Consider the following 8642-nt stretch of genomic DNA (forward strand, 5'->3'; position numbering starts at 1 on the left):
ACACACACACACACACACACACACACACACACACACACACACACACAAAATACATTCCATAATAATATGGCTTTCATTTTAGTACTGTTTTTTTAACCAAAGAGTGGTGAGCAGAAAACAAGCGTAAAATGTTTGGAGTAGGTTTAAAAGCATCTGGATTTTACACTGGAGAGGAAACTTCTTCTCTCTTTCTGAAAGAGTAGCTGAATAGACACTGACTTCAGAAAGTGAGGGACATAAAGAAAATGATCACATTTTGACAGGTATGTGCATATACAGTATCAAGCCCACCGGAAACATTGTTATGTGTGTTGGAATTTTATAATTGTAAAGATTATTTGGAACCTTGGGTTAAAGACTGGTACCCTTCTGACAAGATGAAAAAGAATATCTACTCAGGACTTAGAGTTTCAAGATATTTCTGAAACTAAAGCAGTCAATATTTATCTTCTGTCATTATTTTTTTTTTAAATACACTCTCTGCTGGGGACACTTTCTTATTTGAAACCTCAACATTTTTGCTGTGACAGTTTATTTGAGCTTACAGTTCCAGAGAGAGAGAGAGGGAGTCCATATTGGCAGGGAGGCATAGCAGCAGGCGGCTACAGGGAACAATGATCACATCTTTAAGTAGGAGCACAGAGGAGAGAGACTGAACTGGAAGTGCAGTGAAGATAGACACCCCAAAGCTTTCCCATAGTGACACACTTCATCTAACAAGGCTCCACTGCCTAGAGGTTTTGTAATCTCCCCCAAACGGTACTTCCTACTAGAGACCAAGCGGTCAAATACCTGAACCTATGGGGGTCATTTCTCCTTCTAACCATACATAATTTAATGATCTAGATAAATGACTATTTATGCTTCCAAACAACTTGTAAATATCCAGGTTACCACAGAGCATATTTTAGGATGTTACTTTGAGTAGCAGCACTATATCTTCTTACAATAGTCACTTGTTAAAATAAAAAAAAAAATACATGCCAATCTTAGGATGTCTAGTTTCATGAATGAAAGAAACACAATATACCAGGACACATGATTGAATGGGTTGCCCATAGCTTCCCACCAAGATATCTTGGTCTCTCGGTCTCTGTCAGTATATGTTTTCACTCACCTACATTGCTTTCATAAGAAAGAGGTAAAAGAAAGAAAGAAAGAAAGAAAGAAAGAAAGAAAGAAAGAAAGAAAGGAAGGAAGGAAGGAAGGAAGGAAGGAAGGAAGAAGAGAAGGAGGGAGGAAGGAAGGAAAAAAGAAAAGAAGGAAGAGAAAAAGAAAGGAAGGAAGGGAAGAGGAAAGACAAAAAGAAAGGAAAAAAGAAAAGAAACCCTTTTTCTTTTCCTTCGGCACTCTACCGACGTTCCTATTGCCATCATGGGCTGCTGCCCAGCGCGCTGTTACTGTTACTGTAAGAACAAGCCTTAACCAAAGTCTCACTTCTGCCGGGGTGTCCCTGATGTTAAGAGCTGCATCTTTGACTTGGGACAGAAGAAGGCAAAAGGTGATAAATTCCCACTTTGTGGCCAGTTGGTGTCAGATGAATATGAACAACTCTCTTCTGAAGCACCGGAGGCAGTTCGTATTTGTGCCAACAAACACATGGTAAAGAGTTGTGGCAAGGGTGGCTTTCCTAGTCGAGTGAGACTCCACCCTTTCCACGTCATCTGAATCAACAAGATGTTGTCCTGTGCTGGGGCTGCAGACAGGTATGCGAGGTGCCTTTGGGAAGCCCCAGGGCACAGTGGCCAGGGTTCACGCTAGCCAGGTCATCATGTCCATCTGCAGCAAACTTCAGAATAAGGAGCATGTGATTGAGGCTCTGTGTAGGGCCAAGTTCAAGTTCCCTGGCCGCCAGAAGACCCACATCTCAAAGAAGTGGGGCTTCACCTAGTTTAATGCAGATGCATTTGAAGACATGGTTGCTGAGAAGTGACTCATTCCTCATGGCTGTGGAGTCAAATATATCCCAATCTTAGTGCCTTGGACAAGTAGAGAGCCCTGCATTCCTGAGGGCTTCCACAGTGCTCTCCTGTAGCCTACCAAATCATTTCAGTAATAAATCTCACATCCAGTCAAAAAAAGAAAAAAGTTTAGTCTCTGGAAGCATGTTCTGTCGCTCAGCAACAGCCATTATTGCCTCACCAATAAAATGTGCCCAGTGCCATCTACTGCCTATATTTTCATAGACCATAGTTTTCAAACTATTAACAACAACTCACAGTGAGAAATTTATTATGTATCATGATCCAGTACACACTCACTTACTTCCATAGTGAATTGTAAATAAATGAATTATAAAGGTCCAACCAGGAAAACAGAGGGAATTTAAGTCAGGAAAATGGTCACATTGATGATGAAAAACTTATAAAAATCCAATAAAGAAAGAGCTGAGCAGCAACAGCAAGAAATCATTATTCCTCCTAGACTGGGGAAACCAAGGGCTGAGGAAGAACTGATGGAGCTCAGCAGCCAGGCTATCCTAGGTGAATCTGAAACCATGGTGATTCTCAGAGTGACGATGGAGACATGGCCATTGCTAGAATGGTAGGGGCAAAGAAGGAGGGGGATAGCATCTCATGTCCTTCCCTAAAATTTTACTTGACACAAATGTTTATATCTTTAAGAATGCCATGAACTGTTTTGATGCATTTGCGCATCGTGCAATGCTCAAATTAGGGCAACCATATCTCCTCAAGTCATCACTCTGTGAAGTAAAAGCCTCCCAAAAGCATTATTGTTATTCTTAAAATTATCTATAGTCACTGTACTTTATGCCAGAACTTATTTCCCTATCAAACTGAAACTTCATGCCTTGACCAGCCTTCTCTACCTTCTCTCCATTTCTCCCAACTTTTAATAACTATCATTCTACTCTCAACTTTCATGAGATTTTTAATTTTTTTAAAAATTCCAGATGTGAGTGACAACAAGTGGCTCCCTCTGCTTTCTCCCTTCTTCATGTCCTCATGCAGGCCTGCCACTGGCCTGTAAGTAACTCCAGCCAGCTTCACCAGGGCTGACTACAGCTGGCGCAGGAGCCTGGGAAGCAGAGCCCAAGAGGGCCAGTCTCCATTTGCTCCAAAGCTGAGCTGAGAAATGAGGCTTACCTCTGGGAGCTGTAGTAACTAAAGAGCAGTTTCTTAAAATAGCACCTGTCCTTGCTAAGTGCAATGCCCCATAGCCCTCTGCAGTTAGTATTTTCTCCTTCCTTCCTTCCTTCCTCCCTTCCTTCCTCCCTTCCTTCCTTCCTTCCTTCCTTCCTTCCTTCCTTCCTTCCTTCCCTCCCTCCCTCCTTCCTTCTTCCTTCCTAACTTCAGTCTCAATATATCTTACCATGACTCATAAAGCATAATGAGTGGAAAAATACTTTTTAGAGCAATAAGGAAAACACATTTCAAGGACGTTTTACTTTCAGTTTTTGTTTTGTTGTTTTTTTAAGGATAGGTGTCTTAGTTACTTTCTCATTGCTAGGATAAAATATTTTGACAAAAGCAGTTTAAGGGAGAGCTTATTTTTGCTGACAGTTACACAGAGAAACAGTCTATCATGGCAGGAAGACACCACAGCAGGCAGGGAAAGCATGGTGGCAGAACAGGAGGCTGGCTCATCACGCTGCCTTCACATTAAGAGAGCTGAGAGTGATGAATGCTTGATGAATGCTTGTGCTCAGTTCACTTTCTCTGTTTTTATACAGTCTAGGGTCCTAGCCAAGGGAATGGTGCCACCCATGGTAGACCAGGCTTTTCCACATAGATTAATCTAATCAAGATCATTCCCCCACAGGCTTACCCAGACAGAGAGAGGTTCATTACCTAGGTGGTTCTAGATTTCATTAAGTTGGAAATTGAGGTTTACTATCAAAACAGGTTATTAAAATGTAGGTCTTGTGATCAGGAGTTTATATACTATATTAAATGAATCTAACTAAAATAGAAGTTCCCAAAAGTTTCCATATATTTACTATCTTTTCTGATATGTGGATCAAAGATGAATAGTGATGTCTGGCAATAAAACATACAAATCAAACAGCTCTTCTGCGGTCTTGTATGTTTGTATCTGTATGTGCACATATGTGCACAGGCATGTGGAGTCTAGCAGTTGATGTTGCCCCCCCCCCCCAAAGCTGGAGTTGTTAAGTCCATGCCACCTTACCTGGCTTTACATGTGGATACCAAGATCAAATTCAGGTCTTCATACTTTTGTGCCAAACACTTTACCAATTGAATTATCTCTCTAGCTCCCTCCATTATGCTTTAGTGCAGGCATCATGCCGCATACTATGCTAACAGTAGACTCTATAATGTTACCACCATCCCCTGCATGGGTGAGAATTTAGACTATTACATTTTGCAAGTCAACACTTCCAGGGCCAAGAGTTTAGTAAAGTTGGATGGGTTTGTGATTGTTGGGCATGGTCAAGGGTAGAGTGAGATAGTATTTGAACACTTTCAAAAATGAAATAAAAGTATCTGGAAAATGTTTCCATCTAAGATCCCATCTATTAACATTGTGAATATTCTTCACCCAAGTTATGAATTTGTTAGCATTGATATACCTGTGTTGACACTTCATAAAATCTAGTCTCTGTCATTTATTGGGGTTCACTCTTGGTGATTTACTTTCTATGGACGATAGCTTAGATCTGCCATTACAATATTAGAACCAAGTATTTTCACTTTATAGTATTCTGCCTATTCATCCTTCCCAGACTCCCAACACTGCCAATTTCTGATTTTTCTGTCTACATAATTTGCTGATCCTATAATATCACACAATAGAACCATACAATATGTGACATTTTTTTTCAGTTTCTTTTTTTTAATTTTATTTTTTCTTATCAGTTACATTTTATTAACTCTGTATCCCAGCTGTATCCCGCTCCCTCATTCCCTCCCAATCCCACCCTCCCTCCCTCATCTCCACCCTGCCCCTTTCCATTTTAAGATGATCTTTTGTTGTTGTTTGCATTTGCTTTTCGAGACAGGGTTTCTCTGTGTAGCCTTGGTGATCCCGGGCTCTCTTTGTAGACCAGGCTGGCCTCGAACTCATAACAATCCACCCACCTCTGCCCTCATGAGTGCTGGGATTAAAGGCATGCACCCCCATGCCCATCTAAGATTATCTTTTTATTTTAGTAATTTATAAGCAAATCTCCCGCTTGTCTTCTTTTGACTGGATAAGCTTCATTATTAGCATCAAACAGTCCTATGTATCAAAGGCCAACCTTGTTTCTTCCAAGTTTGGGCAGTTATGAATGACTATTATCAACATCTATTTTCAGGTTCTTATGTGATCAGGGTTTTTTAGTCATTTGAGTAGATCCTCAGAAGTATGATTCCTAGATCACTTGGTAAAAATGTGTTCAGTTTTGTAAAAACACTCTCCTTCAAAGCTCATTGTAGCCATTGTGTCTGCCAGAAATGGATGAGCACTCTTTCTCTGTACCCTCATCAGCATTTGCCATTGTCACTGATCTGGATTTTGTCAGAACTAGTACCTGACTATGTTAATGTGCATTCTTCCAGTGACGTACAATGTAGGACACTCTTTCCTGTGCTGCTTCTGTGTGAAGTTCCCGAAGGTGTTTGGCCCATTTTTAAGTGGTGTGTGCTACAGTTTGAATGAGGGTCATCCATCACAGTTGCATGATTGGAGGCTTGGCTGTCAGCACAGTGCTGTCAGGAACTGAACTCCTTTAAAGAAGGATCTGCTGAGTTCCTTCACTCGCAGAGGAGCCTGGCCTTAGAGCGGAATACTGGACTCATGCCGTGGGTTCTCCTGATAGAAAACTGTAAATGCCTAAGCTTGTCTCCTGTGTTTGTTGCTTCTCATCTGGCAATGTGCTCCCCCCCCCATGCATGTTCCTTCCATTGCCACCCTCCAAGATGCGAGATAGCCAAAAGGACCCTCACCAGAACTGAGCTGATACCAGTACAATGCTCTTTGTGAGCTAAATAAACCTTTTCTTCATAATTTATCCTGTCTTGGGTACTTCATTATAGCATGAACAACAGATGAATATAGGATATTCCTTTTTATTTGGTTGATTTTTTTTTTGAGGCGGGATATAATTCTTTAAGTCAGACTGGCTTGAAACTTCACTGACTTTCACACAGACTTCCTGCCTAAATCTGCTTATGGGATTATAGGCAAGAGCCACCATGCCTGACTACAGGCTTTCATTACTGTTGACGTTTAAGAACTCTTTGTATATTTTTTCTTGTTTTGTAAGGCAGAGTCTCACTACGGATCTCTGGATAGCTTAGAGCTCTCCATACAGAACCAAGCTGAACTTGCTTTGCCCCTCCTGCCTCTGCCTCTGGCATGCTAGGACTACAGGTATATATTAAGAATGCCTGGCTATTTTTAATGATGGTTCTTTTTTAAGTTTTTAAATTTTTAATTTTATTTTTATTGATTATAGTTTATTCACTTTGTATCCCAGCTATAGCCCCCTCCCCCCATTCCACCCTCCCTCCCTTGTCTTCTCCTATGCCCCTCCCCCACTCCAATGATAGGGAGGTCCTCCTCCCCTTCCAATGATGGCTATTTTAAAAACTTTATTATCTATCTATTTATCTACCTATTTATTTATTATATGTTCACTTATTTGGTGTGTGTACATGTCACAGCCTAAGTGAAGGTCAGTGGACAGCTTGTAAAAGTTAGTTCTCTCCTTCTATCCTGTGGGTTCCAGTGACAGAACTCAGGTCTAATTGAGTGAATTTTCCAGCTAAAATACTAGTTCTTCATCAGGTATGTCAAGCAGTTAATAACCTTTTTTTTTCCCCTTCTCTTGATATTGTTCTTTTCTAGATGGGACATTTTTAATTTTAATGAAAACTAGCTTCCCAATTACTTATTTCATGGGTTGTGCATTTCATGTTGACTCTAAAAGTTCATGTTGTCTTATAGGAGTTTTATAGTTTTGTGTTTACATGTAGGTCTGTACTACATTTTGAGTTATTTTTTGTGAAGTGAGTAAATGCTCTATATTTAGATACCCCTTATTCCCTCTCTCCTTTTCTTCATTCTGTCCCTTCTTCTTTCATGTTGCTATCCAATTGGTCTAGCAAGATTTGTTTGAAAACACTGTGTCTGTGTGTGTGTACTCATGTGCGAAGATCAAAGGTCAGAGGTCAATCTTAGGTGTTCTTCCAGAGCTGTTGGCTGTTGACCTTCTTTCTTTTTGAGTTTTTTATTTTTATTTTTATTTTATTTTATTTTTTACTGAGACCTGGGGCTTGTGGCTAGATTTACTGGCTACTAGAGCCCTAGAGATCCTCTTGTCTCTGCCTGTCTAGTGCTGAGGTTACGGTCCTCTGCCACCATTCCCACCTTTTTACATGGATATTATGCATCAGGTCAGGTCATTGCTGAGCCATGACCCCAGCTTCAAAAGACCTTTAAAAATTTCAATGTTACCTTTGCTCCTGTGGTCAAAGATCAGTTAATTATATTTACAAGAGTTCATTCTAGACTTTCTTCGGTTTCTTTTGTTAGGGGAGAAAAAGTGGGTCTAGCCACTCAGGAACAAGTTCCATCTTCCTGGCAGGATCAAAAATGAGTTCATGTTCGCAGGCCCAGTTCCAGGCCCTGGAACCCAGCTCCGGTACTGCTTCTTCAGGTGTTCCATGTTTCACTGTTAATCAGTAAAGGAACCAGTAAAGGATATAAAAAGGGAAGTTGCCCTTATCCATTATCTAAACTAAGGCACACAAGTTGTAAACATGCTGCCTGTTTTGACTTAAAGCTTGCCCACTCCTTTGTTCCTTTATCATTTTAAAACTCTGGGCCAACGTCCAAGAGAAGACTGCAAAGAGCTGAGTCCTGAAACCAGGTGACCTGGAAAGGCCCAGTCCCACATATTTACTTCCTTGCTTTAAAAATATGACTGCCCCTTGTGTCAAAATATGCTAGGTCAATACAACAGTTCTCATCCAACAGTTCTCATCCTGTTCTCATCCTTTAAAAATGCTGTACACTCTCCTTTCTGGGATGTGGTTCAGATCCCGAACTGGCCACCTCCATGCATGTGAAGAAAATAAAGCTTGCATTTTAAGCTTCTTTCTCTGAAGTGGGTTTTCTCACCTTCCACCCTGAACCCAACATTTTGATCTCTCTGACTATTTTTTATTTTGCCTATACCACACTAGACTCATTACTGTAGTTTTGCAGTGAGTCTTCTGGCTCTTTTTTTCATTTTTTATTGACTATTTTGCATCTTTTGCCTCTCCATATAAAATTTAGTGTCTCTTAATCATCACCTACAAAATAATTTATCTGGATTCTGATTGAAATTACATTGAATTTACAGATAAAGTTGGAAGGACTGCTGTCTTGTTTTTGAACAGTTTCTCTGTTTAGTTCTTAATTTATTTCAGTTTTATACTTCCCTTATGAATCTTATTTGTATTTCATTAGGTTTACATATAACTATTCCATATTTTTTTAGTGATAACATAATACCATGACTTTAATGACTTTTGTATATTAATCTTGTTTCCTGCAATCTTGCTTAATCGTTTTGAGTCCACAAGTATTTTTGTTAATTATTTCTGATCCTCTACGTAGATGATCATGGCCTCTTCAAACTGTCTCAATCTGTATACCTTCTATTTCCTTTTATTATCTTACTACAT

The 8642-nt window shown here is 40.0% G+C and overlaps 1 pseudogene; it reads left to right on the forward strand.

Moving 5' to 3' along the window:
* The first annotated feature begins 1374 nt into the window (after positions 1-1374).
* Positions 1375-2010, forward strand: LOC129681708 (60S ribosomal protein L10-like; annotated as a pseudogene).
* The last annotated feature ends 6632 nt before the right edge of the window (positions 2011-8642 follow it).

This window comes from Psammomys obesus, unplaced genomic scaffold (genome assembly GCF_907164565.1).
Source record: "Psammomys obesus unplaced genomic scaffold, mPsaObe1.curated_primary_1811, whole genome shotgun sequence".
Classification (NCBI taxonomy): domain Eukaryota; kingdom Metazoa; phylum Chordata; class Mammalia; order Rodentia; family Muridae; genus Psammomys; species Psammomys obesus.